Source organism: Oryctolagus cuniculus, chromosome 19 (genome assembly GCF_051225735.1).
Source record: "Oryctolagus cuniculus isolate XC-2025 breed Fujian yellow rabbit chromosome 19, ASM5122573v1, whole genome shotgun sequence".
NCBI classification, from domain to species: domain Eukaryota; kingdom Metazoa; phylum Chordata; class Mammalia; order Lagomorpha; family Leporidae; genus Oryctolagus; species Oryctolagus cuniculus.
Window position 1 is genome coordinate 22,069,698 of NC_142885.1, and position 18,938 is coordinate 22,088,635.

Genomic DNA, 18,938 nt, shown 5'->3' on the forward strand with positions numbered 1-18,938 from the left:
AATGATGTATTCAGTCATTAAAAAGAATCTCTTTTATAAAATCTATTTTTTTAAATCTTGGAAAAATGCTATTTATCTCAGACTGATTTGAAAGTAGAATACAACCATAGTCAAGACCTTGTGACCTATAAATCCTTTTTCTGACTCCTTATGGATTCATAATAGTGAAGCTTAGATGTAATTTTATGTAAGGTTTAAATCATTGTTAAGCATATAAATCTGGTTTGAACAGTAGTTATTTTATTTCCTCTACAAAAACTTTCTTATAAGGAAAACAAATGCTTTATAGACCTATTTGCCTTACTTTGTTGCATCATTATTTCTGTGTTGCTGTAGATATATTGCAAGCAATATATGTGTGCACCAATAATGCAACATCACACTAGGACCACAAGGAGTCATAACTTTATGTAATTTTTAGAACTTTCACATGAGTAACATACCTGTATAGACACAATTAAAATTAGGCAACCTGTGCAAACCCAGCAATGCATTCTACACAATCCAAACAACCTAAATAACTATTGCATCTCCAAGATGAGGCTTATATCCTTTGACAGCTCCAGGAATCCAACTGGAAACATCAAAGTCAAAAGAATTAATTTACAACTCTGAATCTAAAAACAAGTCTATCAAAGATGTCAGAGGTTTAAAACACTTGGTCAAAACAGGAACTCAGACCATTCTGAAAAATAACAATCATCTATCCAGATAAGGTGTTTCAGCCAGAGCTATATATAAACTAGATTTAACCAGTCACAAAGTGATCAATCAAATATTTCAGAATGAGTAGATACTCCAGAAAAATCTTAACTCTTTTAAGACTCAGGTATTTTAATTTTAGATTATTTGTTTTTATTGTCACACAATAGTTGTACATTTTATAGGGTACAATGTAACATTTTGATATATGCAAACATTGTATTGATCAAATTAGAATAATTAGCATCTATTGCTTCATATATTCAAGATTTCTTTGAAGTAACAACATTCAAATGTCTTTCTTCTAGCTATTTAGAAATATACAATATGTTATTGTTAACTATTTTTACCCTACTCTGTGCAAGAGAACACCAAGTTTTTTTTTACAATAAGAAAAAATAACTTTAATTAAATAAATTACATCTGAGGTTTTTTTTTTTTTTTTACCTTTTTTGAGAAACTTAACTTACTTTAAAGGAGAACCCAAGAATAATACATCTGTTGCGAGTACTTAGATATAACTATAGTTTATGAGACATAAGAATAAATTCCACTTAATACACTTAAAAAAAGTAAATCTTTGAGAACAAGTTTTACTACTAACTCTCATAATACAACTCTCGGAGGACAGAAGTCCTCCATGGGAAGTTAGTGCACAGTGACACTTGTTAATTTAACTATTAACACTCTTATATATGATGTCAGTGATCACATGAGGCCCTTGACATGGTCTGCCTAGGCTATGGGAGCCCTTCAAATCCACAAACTACTTCAGTATTAGACAAGGCTATAAGCAAAGTGGAAGTTCTCTCCTTCCATCAGAGAAAAGCACATCCTTCTTTGGCGGCCATGTTTTTCCATTGGGATCTCACCCATAGAAGTCCTTCATGTAGGACAGTTTTTGCCACAGTATCTTGGCTTTCCATGACTAAAATGCTCTCATGGGCTTTTCAGCCACACCAGAAAGCCATAAGGGCTTATTCTGAGAACAGAGTGCTACTTCAAGCAATTGTCATTCTATTAGTAAGACTTAGGTATTTTCAAGCAATGAGAGCTTAACAACAATAGCAGAAAATCCAAGACTCAATACACATGAAATCCTCATTTCCTAGCTCAGTTACTAAAACAGCAAAGAAAAAAACCCTTGAATAGGAGAATTAGCACACATACTCACCCTACTACTTGGAGCAGTTTAAATGTATTGAGAAAAGTAAAGGTCAAGAATCAAATCTCTAAACTTTTTTGGGGGGAGATTTTTTTTCATTTTTTTTAAGCTTTGATTTAGTAAATATAAATTTTCAAAGTACAGTTTATGGATTACAATGGCTTTCCCCACCCCCCATAACTTCCCTGCCATCCACAACCCTCCCATCTCCTGCTCCCTCTCCCATTCCATTCACATCAAGATTCATTTTCAATTATCTTTATATACGGAAGATTGATTTAGTATATATTAAGTAAAGATTTCATCAGTTTGCACCCACACAGAACATAAAGTGTAAAATACTGTTTGAGTACTAGTTATAGCATTAATTCACATTGGACAACACATTAAGGACAGAGATCCCACATGAGGAGTAAGTACACAGTGACTCCTGTTGTTGACTTAACAATTTGACACTCTTGTTTGTGGCGTCAGTAATCTCCCTAGGCTCTAGTCATGAGTTTCCAAGGCTATGGAAGCCTTTTGAGTTCACTGACTTCAATCTTATTTAGACAAGGTCATAGTCAAAGTGGAAGTTCTCTCCTCCCTTCAGAGAAAGGTACCTCCTTCATTGAAAAACTGAGGAAATCTCCAACTAAAAGCAAACTGTAAAAATAGAAAAGTTGAAACAAGGAAAATTACAATCAAAGATGGGTTAAGAATGTCAAAGATCAGATTTCAAAATTCAAAGATAAAAATTTCTTGTGAGTCTTTTCCTATCAGAAAACCTGGTTGTTTTGATATTAACATTTAACATTAACAAATTCTAACTTCATAACAATATGCCTTTGACATTAATACTTAATTTATAGAAACTCATATGGCCAATTCCATGGTAACATCAGCCAATGTTATTTCACACAGGATCCATCTTTCACAAAACTAGAACATTTTATATTTCTCTCAGCTCATTGTCCTGTTCTGTTACTTTTTCCTTGCCAACACCATTTTACTTTAGGACAAATATTACTCACTTTTCCCCTTAATCAAAACACATCATTTATATTCCATAACTTCATGCATGTCTGTCTATGACAAAGAGATTTTTAAACTTTTCTCTTAATATTGAGTATCATATATTTGTTAGAATTATTCCTTAATCTTAGTTACTCAATATCTAGTGAAAGATTAGCAGACAATGTTAAATTGACATATTTTAATAATTTATGATAGCAGCTACTTATCATCCCAGTGCTTTTTATAGAATTTAAGATGTCAACTTTACATTTAGAAACATTTTCCTTCTTCATATTTACCTAAGTTTTAACAATTATACTTAGATTTAAGAAACCAAACTATTAGACAAGCATGGTTGGGCCATTTTCTTGACAAAAAAAAAAAAACTCTAAAAACTGAATTTTACTTCATATATATGAAGCAGTGCACACTGTTTGGTTTTAGGTCAAAATTATACCTTTATTATTGTAAATGTCTACCAAAAATAAGTAACATTTGCTTGACTAGCATACCTAGGCACAGACATATGTTAATAACTCTGAAAACATTTTTATTTTGTTTTTACAAAAAAATTATTTGAAAGGCAGAGTTATGGGGTGGTGTGAAAGAAAAGAGTACAAGGATGGGCCAGGGCTGGGCCACACAAAAGCTATTAGCTGGAAAATCTTGGTCTCCCACTTGGTTGGCACCCAACTAGTTGGGACATACCCATTGCCTTCTCAGGCCCATTAGCAAGAACCCAGATCAGTAGTACATAGTTGCTGGGAATTCATCTGGCACTCAAATATGGCTGCAGGCATTGCAAGTGAAGGCTTTATCCATCACACTATGCCTACTCCTTTACCAACAAATTTCAGACAACCTAGTGTACCACAGATTTATTTAAGGCATGGGCCCCAAGAGTACTTAGATTAGTTTCTTTGTGTGAGTACACATTTGTCCATGTGCCAAATTATCAGAAATAGTAAGGGGATTTTACATTACAGACACAACTAGTACCATGTACAAACGTGTAACACACATCACAGTTTTCACCCTACAAAATCACATACACAACATGGACAATCACTTACAACGAATCAATTGATGTGGCCCATGGGACACACATTCCCCTCCTCTGCTGTAGATGGGTTCCTCTACGTGCTGGTGCAGCTTCTCAATTTCACCAAGATGCTCTTCCCACAGGTCAGCCCCTGCAACCATCCCACCAGGACAGAGAAGTGGGAGAGAGAAAATGCTGGTTACTACTTTGCCAGAAGAATGGACTTTGCCAGCAGCCCCTCAGCAAGATCACCATCCTTCTGCCAATCCCTTTGTCTCCTCATACAGGCACCCAGAGGACACTGGTTAACTTTGGCCCAAGAGTAAATGAGCTTTCAAAACCAGAGAGCCTCCTACTAAGAAAATCCCATGGACCTCCTCTCACACAGTTGTCTGCTATGTGAGAGTTTCATGTTTTAGAAAAATAACAGAAGGATTCAAGATAGGACCTACCTAGCATCTGGAAAGCTATGGCCACCTCCTGTATGTGACTTTAAGGATAACAGAGACGGCCTCACTTGACCTGTCTTCTAATATTACCTTTCATTTTACTGATACACAACTGAACATCTTTAGAAAGGACAAATCCTTTTGTACAACCCTTGGAGAGAAGGCTTAATGTAAAAGCACATTATCTTCAACACATCCTACATGGTTAGTTGCTGAAACTGGATGCATCAGACAGCCAGCATTGGTCCATGGGTCTGCAGGTGGGTTACAGGAGGAAGGAGAACCTCCAAGGAAAGAAAAGGATTCAGAAAAACAGGAGGAAGGCTAATGAAAGGTTACATTACCTGCGCATTTCTTTTCTGAAAACTGCAATTGTCTTTCTCTTGGAACTGAGCTGCATCACAGTATTTGCCTGCCTAGAGATACCTGCCCACTTGGTATAACTGCCTTTCATGCATTGGGTATATGTGCAGGATGGGGAACTGCTTGCCTCTCTATAACAACATCTTGCAGCTAGAAGCCAGTACTTGTTAGTGCTTGTGCCTAGAAAACTGTAAGAGTGGCCATGGGGACAAGAGATCCTTAATTTTCCCCTTCCCTTGCAGAGCACTGAGGCCTCAGGCATGGAGAATTAAAGGATGTACTTAGAAAGTACCAAGTGTGTGTGCAGCCCTTTCACTTCATACCCACTCTGTGAGAAGGCACCAGAAAGGGAATGGAAAACAAAGCCCGCCAAGAAAGGAAAATAAGTCAAGTTTTTGGTATTCTTCAATTTCTCTCCTTACTTTCACTTAGTTTAGAGATTCTCCCCCTTTAGTTATGTATATATTTTATCCACTACTTCATTTTTAAAGAGGTTAGAAGGTATTTGTATAGTTCAAAGATGCATTTGGCAGCAAGTAGTAGAAAATGCAATTATGGCAGCTTGAAATGAGGGACATTTTTCTTTCTGACTTCATAAGGAGTCCACAACTGGGTGGCTGCTGGCTTTGGTTCAGTCTCAGACAATTATTGCCAATTTTTCTATGCTTCTATTAGATTTTTATGACACAATTCTCATGTTAATATGATATTAATACAAAAATGAAGACGTATTCCATGTAGTTCATAGATACAATTTGGATGTAGCTTTTATTGAAAATACTCCTAATGTGGTTGGCCACAACTGACAAAATAAAATTATACTTCTATTATTAGCCTTGTGTAAGATTTATATATTCTGTGTAGTTTGGAGTTTGGGAGTCACAACTAAAGAAAGACTTTCTACAGTAATATTTTATGTCTTTTACTCTTTTTAGCCCTCCTAATGATCTTGGAACCATCTTGGAAATAGTACAAAGAAGACAAAACTGAAGCTACACCAAAGTCAAATTTAAGGTGGGTTTAAACCTCACTAAAAAGAAGAGAATGTGTTGTGTCATAATTTTGCTCAAATAAATGGATAGACATAATGGATTTCTCCTATTATTTTTTCACACTTGATGTTATAGTTAGTTCTAAGTCCATTTCTAAGTAATTTAGCCTTTATTTGTTAAGTATAAGTTAACTATTCAGTTGAGATGATAAAGCAGATTTTGTGGAATATAGTATTATATGCCAGAAACTTATATCTAAAATGACTATTATAGGCTATTTCTGAAGGAAAGTCAGATTTACACCTTGTGGTGCAATCCCCGTAGAAAAGTAATATACATAGGAGAGCGCATATCAAGCTATTACTTTAGCCCTGATAGTATAAGCCCATATTATCACTCATGAAACTTGTGACCATTTTGTTTCAATGATAGCAAAATCACACCAAATAAAAAGCATTATTTTTTTGAAATTTTATAGAAGTTACACAAATTTCATGCATTTCATATGTACAGATTTAGGAACATAGATATACGTCCCATGCAAACCTCCTAATACCCAAGACCAACCCTTCTTCTTCCTCCCTCTTCCATCCCCATTCTTAATTTTTACAAACATCTACTTTCAGTTTACTTAGTTATCATAAGTTCCAGCCTTCATTAAGTATAAATTAATGATAATCAGTTTAATTTCTTTTTTTTTTGATAGGCAGAGTGGACAGTGAGAGAGAGAGACAGAGAGAGAAAGGTCTTCCTTTGCCGTTGGTTCACCCTCCAATGGCCGCCGCTGCAGCCAGCGCACTGCGCTGATCCGATGGCAGGAGCCAGGATCCAGGTGCTTTTCCTGGTCTCCCATGGGGTGCAGGGCCCAAGCACCTGGGCCATCCTCCACTGCACTCCCTGGCCATAGCAGAGAGCTGGCCTGGAAGAGGGGCAACCGGGACAGAATCCGACGCCCCGACTGGTACTAGAACCCGGTATGCCGGCACCGCAAGGTGGAGGATTAGCCTATTGAGCCACGGCGCCGGCTCAATCAGTTTAATTTCTAATAAGTTTGCATCTTTTAACTGCACAGTTGAGGTCATTTACATTCAAGGTGAGTGATGATAAATAATGACTTGCCCTTCCATTTTTTGATAAATATTCCTATTGTTAAATTTGGATTTCTTTTGTACTTCTACTAGGGGATTTTCTGCCATCTCATTCTTTCACAATTATGGATATCATTCTGTGTTTCTGTGTGTAGCACATCCTGAAGCATCTTTTGAAAGGCTAGATGAGTGGCAACAACTTCTTTCAATTTCTGTTTGTTGTAGAAAGTCTTTATTTCACCTTCATTCATAAGTGAAAGCTTTGCAAGGGTACAGTATTCAGAATTGAAATCTTTTTTTTCTTTAAAGACTTGGACTATATCTCTCCCTTCCCTCCTAGCCTGTAGGGTTTCTGATGAGAAGTCAGCTGTGAGTCCTATTGGAGATCCTCTAGAAGTAATCTGGCATTTCTCTCTTGAATATTTGAGAATCTTTCCTTTATGTTTTATTGTGAAAAGTTAGACTACAATGTGTCAAAGTGAAATCTTTTTCTGGTCATGTCTGTTAGGGGCTCAGTGTGCTTCCTGTACTTGGACATCCCTCTCTTTCCCCAAATTGGTGAAGTTTTTGTAAACATTTTACTAAATAAGCCATCTAGTCCATTCTCTCTTTACACACCTTCAGGAAATCCTAAGACCTGGATGTTGGGTCCTTTGATAATATCCCATAGGTCTCCAAAGCTATTTTTACATTTTCTATTTTTATCTTGTTTTGCTTTTATTTTTTTTTGGTCTAACTGTAATATTTCCAAATATTTCTCTTCTAGTTTGGAAATTCTTTCTTCTTCCTCACCATGTCTGCTGTTATGGCTGTCCATTACATTTTTATTTGATCTGTTGAATTCTTCATTCCTAATATTTCATTGCAATTTCTCTTCTTCCTCCTCCCTCTCCCATTCCCATTCTTACTTTTACAAAGATTTATTTTCAGTTAATTTTATACTCATGGGTTTAACCCTACACTCAATGAGTAGAGAGTCCACTGACTAGCATGAGAAAAAAAGAACATAAACAAATAAACAAACAAAAAACATTGTTCTTCAACAGTCAAGACAAGGGCTGTTCAAAATCTCGGCATATCAAAAGTGTTCCACTCCTATAGATTAACTTTTAGATATCCCTTTAGTAACCACAGATCAGAGAGACCATATAGTATTTGTCATTTTGTGACTGGCTTATTTCAGTAAGTATAATGGTTTCAAGTTGCATCAATTTTGTTGCAAATGACAGGATATCATTTTACCACTGTGTACTATTCCATAGTGTATATATACCATAGTTTCATATCCAATCTTCTGTTAATGGATGTCTAGGTTGATTAAATATCTTCATTTTTAAAGATTTTTTTAATTTATTTTAGAGGTAGAGTTACAGGCAGAGAGAGACAGAGACAGAGACAAAGGTCTTCCATCCACTGACTCACTCCTTACAATGGCTGGAACAGAGCCAATCTGAAGCCAGGAGCCAGGAGTTTCTTCCAGGTCTCTCACACAGGTTCAGGGGCCCAAATACCTGGGCAATCTTCTGCTTCTTTCCCAGAACATAAGCAGAGAGCTGAATTGGAAGAGGAACAGTTAGGGCATGAACTGGCACCCATACAGAATGTGGGCATCACAGGCAGAGGCTTATCCCACTATAGCACAATGCTGGCACCCCCATATCTTAGCTATTGTAAACTGAGCTGAAATGAACATGGGGGTACATATTACTCTTTCATATACCAATTTCATTTCCTTTGGAAAAATTCCAAAGTGGGATCTCTAGATCATATGGCAGATCTATATTCAGATTTCTGAAGTATCTCCATACTGTCTCCCACAGTTGCTGTATCAGTTAACCTTCTCACTAAGAGTGCAAGAGGATTCACTTTTCCCCACACCCTTACCAGCATTACTTGTTTGTTAATTTCTATGGGAAAGACATTCAAACAGGTGTAAGGTAAAACTTCATTGTGATTTTGATTTGCACTTCCCTGATGGCTATCCATTCTGAGCATTTTTTCATGTGTCTGTTGGTCATTCGAATTTATGCTCATCAAAAATATTTGTTCTTTTGCCCAATTTTTAACTGGGTTTTTTTTTGTAGTTGTTGAGTTTCTAGAACTCTTTTTTAATTTTTTTTATTTTTTAATTTTTTTTTTGACAGGCAGAGTGGACAGTGAGAGAGAGAGACAGAGAGAAAGGTCTTCCTTTGCCATTGGTTCACCCTCCAATGGCCGCTGCGGCCGGCGCACCGCGCTGATCCGATGGCAGGAGCCAGGTACTTATCCTGGTCTCCCATGGGGTGCAGGGCCCAAGGACTTGGGCCATCCTCCACTGCACTCCCTGGCCACAGCAGAGAGCTGGCCTGGAAGAGGGGCAACCAGGACAGAATCCGGCGCCCCAACCGGGACTAGAACCCGGTGTGCCGGCGCCGCTAGGCGGAGGATTAGCCTAGTGAGCTGCGGTGCCGGCCGAGTTTCTAGAACTCTATACATTCTGTAAATTAACCCTTTATCAGTTGTATAGTTTGCAACTACTTGCACCTACTTGTCTGGGTATACAAAGCTAATTGATTTTTTTGTACTGATGTTATATCCTGATGCTTTACAAAACTCTTTTATGAGTTCCAATATTCTCTTTGTGGAGTCTTTTGGGTCCCTTATGTATAGAATCATATCACCTGAAAATAGGAATAATTTGTTTACCTCCTTCTCAGTTTGTATCCCTTTAATTTCTTTCCTTCCTAATGGCTCTTTCTAAATCTTCCAGGACTATATGAAGCAGCAAGGGTGAGAGTGGGCATCCTTGTTTGGTTCTTCATCTGAATGGGAATACCTCCAATATTTTCCTATTCAGTAGGATGCTGGTTGTGTGTTTGTCATAAACTGCCTTGATTATGTTGAGAAATGATCCTTATATGCCCAATTTGCTTAATATCTTCAACATAAAAAGGTATTGAATTTAATCAAATGCTTTCTCTGCATCTATTGAGATAAGCATATGATTTTGTTCTTCAGTTTGTTAATGTGATGTATCACATTTATTGATTTTGGGGTGTTGAAGCATCATTGCATACAAATAGATTGCATACAAATCCCACCTGGTTCAGGTGAATGATATTTCTGATGTACTGTTGGATTAGAATGGCTAGTATTTGTTGATGATTTCTGCATCTATATTCATCTGGGAAATTTGTCTCCAATTCTCTTTTTCTGCTGTTTCTTTTCTGGTTTAGGAATTAAGGTAATGCTGGTCCCATGGAAGGGGTTTTGAAGGATACTCTACCTTTCAATTGTTTTGAAAAGCTTTATAAGAATTGGAACTATTTCTTCTTTAAGTGTCTGCTAGAATTCAGCAGTGAAACCACCTGGACATGGGATTTTCTTTGTTGGGAGGGTCTTTATTACTGATTCAAATTCCGTATTGGTTATTGGTATGTTTAGATGTTCAATGTCTTCATGACTCAATTTTGGTAGATTGTCTGAGTCCAGGAATCTATCCATTTCTTCTGGGATTCCCAATTTGTTGGCATACAGCTCTTTGTAGTAATTCATGATGATTATTTTTATTTCTGTGGTATCTTTTATTATGTTTCTTTTTTATCTCTGATTTTATTGATTTGGGTCTTCACTCTCTTTTTTGGTTAGTTGGGCAAATGGTGTATCAATTTTGTTTATTTGTTCAAAAAATCAGCTCTTTCATTTCACTGAATATTTTTTATTTTTTCTTGGTTTCTATTTTGTTTACTTCTCTAGTTTTAAGTATTTCCTCTACTAATTTGAGGCTTGGTTTTCTGTAGTTTTTCTAGTTCCTTGAGATGCATTCATATCTCACTTATTTTGGCCTTTCCAATTTCTTGATGCAGGCACCAATTGTCATAAACTCCCCTCTTAATATTGATTTTGCTGTATCCCATTAAACTTATATGTTGTAATTTATTCTTTTTTTTTTGACAGGCAGAGTGGATAGTGAGAGAGAGAGACAGAGAGAAAGGTCTTCCTTTGCCGTTGGTTCACCCTCCAATGGCCGCCACTGCAGCCGGCGCACCGTGCTGATCCGATGGCAGGAGCCAGGAGCCAGGTGCTTCTCCTGGTCTCCCATGGGGTGCAGGGCCCAAGCACCTGGGCCATCCTCCACTGCACTCCCTGGCCACAGCAGAGGGCTGGCCTGGAAGAGGGGCAACCGGGACAGAATCCGGCGCCCCGACCGGGACTAGAACCCGGTGTGCCGGCGCCGCTAGGCGGAGGATTAGCCTAGTGAGCCGCGGCGCCGGCCCTGTAATTTATTCTTAATTTAATTCTAGAGTTTTTACTTCTCTTTTGAATTCTTCTGAGATCCACTGTTCATTTACAAGCATGTTGTACTGTCTCAATGTGTTTGCATATGTTCTAGAGATTCCTTAGCTGTTATTATTTTTTGACAGGCAGAGTGGACAGTGAGAGAGAGAGACAGAGAGAAAGGTCTTCCTTTGCCATTGATTCACCCTCCAATGGCTGCCGCAGCTGGCTGGAGCGCTGTGGCTGGTGCACCGCACTGATCCGAAGGCAGGAGCCAGTTGCTTATCTTGGTCTCCCATGGGGTGTAGGGCCCAAGCACTTGGGCCATCCTCCACTGCACTCCCTGGCCACAGCAGAGAGCTGGCCTGGAAGAGGGGCAACCGGGACAGAATCTGGCACCTGACAGGGACTAGAACCCAGTGTGCCAGTGCCACTAGGCAGAGGATTAACCTATTGAGCCATGGCACCGGGTTTTTTTTTTTTTTAATGTTAAAGTCTATTTTGTCTGATATTAGGATGGTTACACTTACTTTTTTGCCTTCAGTTAGCATGGAATATCTATTTCCATTCTTTCATTTTCAAACTATGTGTATATACATTGGTGAAGTGTTTCTTGTAGACAGCAATTAGATCTTATTTTTTAATTCCTTCAGCCAGTCTATATCTTTGAATTGGAGATGATTTTAGGCCATTTAAATTTAAGGTTACTATTGATAAGTGACAATGTGGCCCTGCAATTATTTTCATAAATATTCCTATTGTTTACTTTCTATATTTTGACCTTTTACTAGGAGAATTTTTACCTTCACATTGCATCATAATGATGCATATCATGTTGTGTTTCTGTGTGTAGCACATACTTAATCATGTTTTGTAAGGTTGGATGAGTGTTAACAAATTTCTTCAAGTTCTGTTTGTTATGGAAGGTTGTCATTTCACCTTCAATCATACATGTGAGCTTTGCAATGTACAGTTTTCTGGGTTGACAGTTTCTTTATCTTAAGACTTGTACTATGTCTCTCTAATCTCTTATATCCTATAGAATCTGATGAGAATTCATCTATGTGTCTAATTAGAGATCCTCTGAAACTAATCCATTTTTCTCTCATTCACATTTTTTATATCTCTCCTTATGTTTTACTGTGGAAATTTTGACTACAATGTGTTGTGGTGAAGATTTTTCCTAGCCATGTGTATTAAGAGTTCTATGTTACTTCTGAACTTGGGCATTTATTTCTTTCTCCAAATTATGAAATTTTCTTTAGTTATTTCAGTATAAAGGCCTTATAATCTGTTCTCTCTTTCTACAGATTCAGGAAATACTAAGACCTGTGTATTGGGTCATTTAATAGTAACCCATAAATCTCTAACACTGTTTATAATTTTTCTATTTTCCTCTTCCATTTGTGTGTGTGTGTGTATATGACTGAAACATTTCCAAAGTTTTGTCTTTTAGATAATATTTTTTCTACCTCACAAAGTCTGTTCTTAAGGCTTTCCACTGTATTTTTTAATTGATATATTGATTTCTTCATTTGTTGTATTTCATTTTGAATTCTAAATTTTAATTTCATGGGCAAATTTTTCATTCACGTCATTTACAGATTTCTTTAATTTGTGAATTTGCTTCTCATTGCTTCTGAGTAATCCTATGATTGTATTCTGTTTCAGACATTTCATCAATCTCTTCATCTTAACATTCTAATATTGAAGTTTCATGTTTCTTTTAGGAAAGTCATTTTGTCTTCCTTATTTTTTAAAGATTTTTATTTATTTGAGATATACAGCTACAAATATAGAGGGAAAAGACATATTGAAAGGTTTTTGTCGATTGGTTCACTACCCAAATGGAAATTATCGCCAGTACTGAGCTGATTCAAAGCCAGGAGCCAGGAGCCAGGTTCCTTGTCCAGGCTTCCCATGCAGGTGCAGGGGTCCAAGCTTTTGGGCCATCTTACATTGGTTTTCCAGGCCACAAGCAGAGAGTTGAATCAGAAGAGGAACAACTGGGAAACAAACTGGTGCCCATATGGGATGCCAGGCCACTGGCAGAGCATTAGTCTACTATGCCAAAACACTGCCTCCAACTTCCTTATTCTTGCTTCTTGAATTTCTGTACTTATTTTTATGCATTTGTGGAGATACTTGTTGATTTTTTCCCTCTTACTGTTCTTACCTTTGAACTAGGCCTCTGTGGTTTAATAGGGTGTCTGCTGTTTCAATGAATACCCAGAGGTGTGTGTTGAGTGTTTCCAGGGAGCTCTGATCAGCGCTAAAGGGTAGGCCAAGTATCCAGGTGACTACCAATTTGGGCATGGTAGATCTCTTGTTAACAGAAAGGGAGGTATTGTCATCTCTCTAACCACACCCTCACTTCCTCTCTAAAAATGTGATCAATGCTTAGGTATTAGCCATCAGTGAATGTGATACTCATCTGAGATTCCACATGAACAAGGAATCTGTGCAGTTCTGAATGTGAGCATGGTTCCCACTCCAGTGACCCACCACAGGTAATCAGGGAACTCTGAGGGTGTGAAGCTGCACACAGTGATTTCCTTGAGATCCAGCTACACTTCATACCCTCTTATGCAGTCACAAAGTTCCTTCTGTCTCAGCACACAAGGCTCCAACATTCATGAGATGTGCACAAAAGAGCTATGACAGCTGCTACCTACTTTCGTCTAAAATGGTGCCCTCCCTTTCTCATCTGGTTTCTGGGCAGCATTGTAGGGAATAGGGAAAAAGAAAAGTGTCCCTTTCTTGATTGAGTGAGCAGGCATCCTGATCCTCTCAGGGCTCTTGGCTAGAATCAAAGACAGTGTAGTCTTCTAGGATCTCCCTCAGGCTAAATCTCCAGTGTCATGGGCAATTACAGTCTGATCTCACCTTCCTCTCCAAGCTGGCACTTTTTTGGCTCTGTGCTGTCGAGGTTTTGTGCTGTGTCTGTGCTCATTGCTGCACATTTGCACCTTCCACACAGTTCCATGATGTCTCTCCTCCTGCTGCAGAATCTCCAATGGAGATTTTCCTCTAACCCTCTCCTGAGAATGCACTTTCTCCACTTTTTAAAAACTATTTTCCCCTAGCCTATAGCAGCCCATCCTTTCCCTATTCTACTATCTTGCAACCCAGAATTTCTTGTAAGGCTAATTTGGTAATGGTGAAGTCTTTTTTTTTTCTTTTTTGCTTATCTTGGAGATACTTTATTTCACATTTAGTTTTTAAAGATAGCATCACTGCTTATAATATTATTGGCTGGAAGATGTTTTTTCAGACCTTGAATACAACCTCTCACTCTCTTCTGGCCTATAGAGTTTCTAATAAAAGTTTTCTGTTAGGGTGTTTTTTCTTTTTATGTAATTTGACACTTTTATTATCTTTAACATTCTCTACTTGTCTTTATTTTTTTTGACAACTTTTCTACAATATACCTTGGAGAAGATTTTTTTGGTTGAGTCTTATTGGGGTATTTTGTGTTCCTTGTATCCTGATGTCCCTGTCTCTTTCAAGACCAGGAAAATTTATGACTACTATTTCATTTAATAGCTTTTCAATATATTTTACTCATCTTCTTATTCAGAAATCAATATCATGTGAATATTTGTCCATTTAAATCATTAAACCCATATTTCACATAAACTTTGTTCATTCTTTTAAATAACTTTCTATTTGTTTTTTTCTACTTATTTGTTTTTCTTTTTTAAAGATTTATTTATTTATTTGAAAGTCAGAGTTACAGAGAGGCAAAAGCAGAAACAAAGAGAGAGAGGTCTTCCAACTACAGTTTCACTCCCCAGATGGACACATCAGCTAGAGCTGCACTGATTCAAAGCCAGGAGCCAGGATCTTCTTCCAGGTCTTCCATATGGGTGTGGGGGTCCAAGGTCTTGGGCCACCTTCCACTGATTTTCCCAGACCAGAACAGGAGAGGTGCTGTGATCAGAAGTGGAGCAGCAAGGACTCAAACCATTGCCCATATGGGATGCTGGCACTGCACGCAATGGCTCTAACCACTACATCACAGCACTGGGTGGTTGGGCTATTTCAAAAGTTTTGTCCAGTGCTGACATCATAAATAAGAGTGCCAATTGTTAAATCAACAACGGGAGTCACTGGGTACATGCTCCCCAAGTAGGATCTCTGTCCTTAATGTGTTCTACTAAGAAACTTAAAAACAACACTACTAGTCAAAAAAATACCCTATACCTTGTGTGGTTGTGTGAGTGCAGCCTGTTGAAATCCTTGCTTAGTATATACTAAGTTGATCTTCAGTATATGAAGGTAATTGAATATGAAACTCAATGAAGGGCGGGATGGGAGAGGGAGTGGGAGAGGGGAGGGCCATGGGAGGGAGGGAGGTTGTGGGGGGAAGCCACAACAATACAAAAGCTGCACTTTGTAAATTCACATTTATTAAATAAAAAAATAACTATATAACAAACAAAAAAAAACAGAAAAAAAAGAACTTAGTACTTTACCCTTTTAGTATTTTTTATGTTCTACTTAAAACTATTGGTTAAACTCTATAATTAATACACAATTACTCTTAGGTGTTTAATTAATGCTATAACTAGTACTCAAATAGTATTTTACACTTTGTGTTTCTGTGTGGGTGCCAACTGTTGAAATCTTTACTTAACATATGCTAAATTGATCATCTGTATATAAAGATAATTGAAAATTAATCTTGATATAAATGGAAGGGGAGAGGGACTAGGAGAGGGGAGTGTTGTGGGTGGGAGGGAAGTTATGGGGGGGAAGTTATTGTAATCCATAGCTGTACTTTGGAAATTTATGTTCATTAAATAAAATAAAATATAAAAAAGTTTTGTCCAGATAATAAATCCTTTCTTCCACTTGATGTATTCCGCTTTTGAAACTATTATATTTTTACTTCACCAACTGAAGTTTTCACTTCCAGTATTTCTACTTTGTTATTCTTAATGATTTGTATCTCTCTAGTGAAATATTCATTCATTTCAACATTGCTCTCTCCATTTCTCTTGCATCTCATTAAGTTTCCTCACAATCATTATTTTGAATTCTAGTTCTGCAATTTCATTGATTTTGTTTAGATGATGATCTAATTATGGAGAAATCCTGTGTGCTTTTGGTGGTGTCTTGCTACATTGCTTCAGTTTTACTTGGTCCCCATGTTGATGTCTTTGCATCTGATGTACTAATCCCTTCTCTATGGAGCAAGTTTTATTAGAAAAGATTTTATGGTTTAGATGGCATGTAGAGTATCATTTAATTTGTTGCTTTGTCTTTGATTCTAGGTGAGCCCACAAGGGTAGCCTTTGAGTGATTTCTTTTTATTCAGTGTCAGATGTGTCTATAAGTGACACAGTGGTCTATTCTGATGTAGTTCATAGGATAGAAGTGTGACTTGGAAGTGAATGTGGACTTTCAAGTTGCGTATATTCAGTCCCCAGAAAGTTTGGTGCATTACACTAGGGATTGTGATTGCCAGGGTCTAATTTTTGTTCATATTGACAAAAAGCTGACTGTCCCATTGTCTCACCAGAGAGCTTGGGAGATTTGGGGGGCATTTGGCACCAATATCTGGGGATCTATCACTGTATGATGTGACTGGTTCCTTCTTCAGGTCTTGCTGAGAAAGTGGCAATGGTGCTCAGACTGGTAAAACCAACATTCCTAGTCCCTGGACTGAGAGATGTGAACTGAACCATATCCAGTCCTACAGAATGAGTATAAGGTATACAGAATATTTTGCAGTGGCAGATATAGGTTCAGAATAGAATGCAGACAGATCTTCCTTGGGGTCCACAGGGCCAATTCTAGTTGAGTGGAGCAAATTAGTACTGATTTTTACAGTGCTAGAGTATCCAGGAACCATGGAATCATTATTTAGATCTTTCAGAGTATGAGTCAGGTGTGGGGGATAGTGATAGCCACCTATCTGAAGCAAAGTGATGTAGATAGAGCACTCCAGATATCACATGTGCAAATCACTCCAAAGTTTATAACATAAATGTCAACAGTCCCAGTTCTGCAAGTCAAAGAAACTGACCCCAGTTCTCACAAGACATACATGGATTTTTTTTTTTTTGCTTTGTGCCCATGGCTCCTAGCACTATGGTCTAGGAAGTAATGCGGGAACTTCCTCATGTCAGATCCAGATATTTTGGGGGCTACTGTTCTTGCTATTCCCAAGTAGCAGAAGAGAACTCCCCTGAATCATATAGAGTCAATGGATACAGCTTTTGGGATTATGCCCAAAACTCCTACTGTCACAGGGGGCAAGACATCTGTTCTATATGGTGTGAGTTGCTCTGACTCTGTTCTTGTCACTTCTAATAGCAGCAGAACAGATATTAGCTGCATGACCCTGGAAAGTTGAGTCTGGTGTTCTGCAGATGTAGGGGACGGGAGGGAAGCTAGGTGGCGTCATTTTTCAGAACCAAATTGTTGCTCAGACATGGTTGGCTCCCAGTTAGCATGAGTTAGGGACTGTAAGATTCCTCAGGCTGGTGCTGTGGCTCACTTGGCTAATCCTCTGCCTGTGGCACCAGCGCCCCAGGTTCTAGTCCTTGTTGGGGCACCAGATTCTGTCCCAGTTGCTCCTCTTCCAGTACAGCTCTCTGCTGCAGCCCGGGAGGGCAGTGGAGGATGGCCCAAGTGCTTGGGCCCTGCACCTGCATGGAGACCAGGAGGAAGCACTTGGCTCCTGGCTTCAGATCAGAACAGTGTGCTGGCCCAACAGCCATTTAGGTTGTGAACCAATGGAAAAAGGAAGACCTTTCTCTCTCTGTCTCTCTCTCTCACTATCTAACTCTGCCTGTCCAAAAAAAAAAAAAAAAAGATTCTCCCTCAAGTGAAACTGCCACCAATGGGGCACAAAAAACAACTTTTTACAGTGGGAAGGTGGTAATTCCCAGCTGGCAGCTGGCTGTGCCACACAGCTGGCTGCAGACATCTCTCTGTCCTCAATCCTTATGATGTTCAATGGAATCTCTTTTATGTTTTATCATTTCTTCACTGGTGATATATGTCACAGATGTGTCTACTCTACACAGCTTCATGAGGAGCTATACTAGTGGAACTTCCTTATAGTGACTATGATGCTGGGATGGGCACCCTGATTAAACCATCCTTTGAAATCTGGGTGGAAGTCTCTGTCTTCATGGATTTGTTGGTATTCACTAAATAGGTGTACTCTGAGGCTGCATGCTGATATTGTTGTCCAGACTACAGTGACACACTTGTTGTAGATTTCCTCAGCATATGTTTCACCTTGCTGGCACCTATGCTGTTTTGTAAATTCCTCTGGAATTCAATTCTTACACTTTCACTTTATATTTCTCCATAGAGGTCTTCCTGCCATTAAGTACAACTCAACCTGGCCTTACATGCTCCTGTTTGATGTCACAGAGACATCAAAGACTGTAAGATTATCTTATCTCTTCAGTGCTATATGCCTCCAAAACCAGTGCTACATGGAAAATGTCAAGCTCTGACATCAACAGATGACACACCTGCAATTTCTTAAAAAAAATTACTGTTTCTTGGAAGATTTTGAAACATTTCTTCACTTCTGTGAATTTGATGTGGCAGTGATTGAAAGAGCAACTTCAAATACCTCTATGATGCCTTCTGGATCTTTCTCCATTGTCTTGCTTATTAACACGTGATTGTCTTTTGTCTGAATTGACATTTTTAACAAGACTTTTGTCATTGACATCTGCCTGTCCCAAACATAAGAGTGCTTCTTCTTTCATTCTCTGGCCAACCTAGGAATTTTCCAAGTATTTTTGCCCTGTTCCCTTTGGCTACTGATTATCACTGTAAAATATATGATTAACACCCATGCCACCATTTGAATATATTATGGCTTTGAAGTCCCCTCTGCCAAAATAAAAT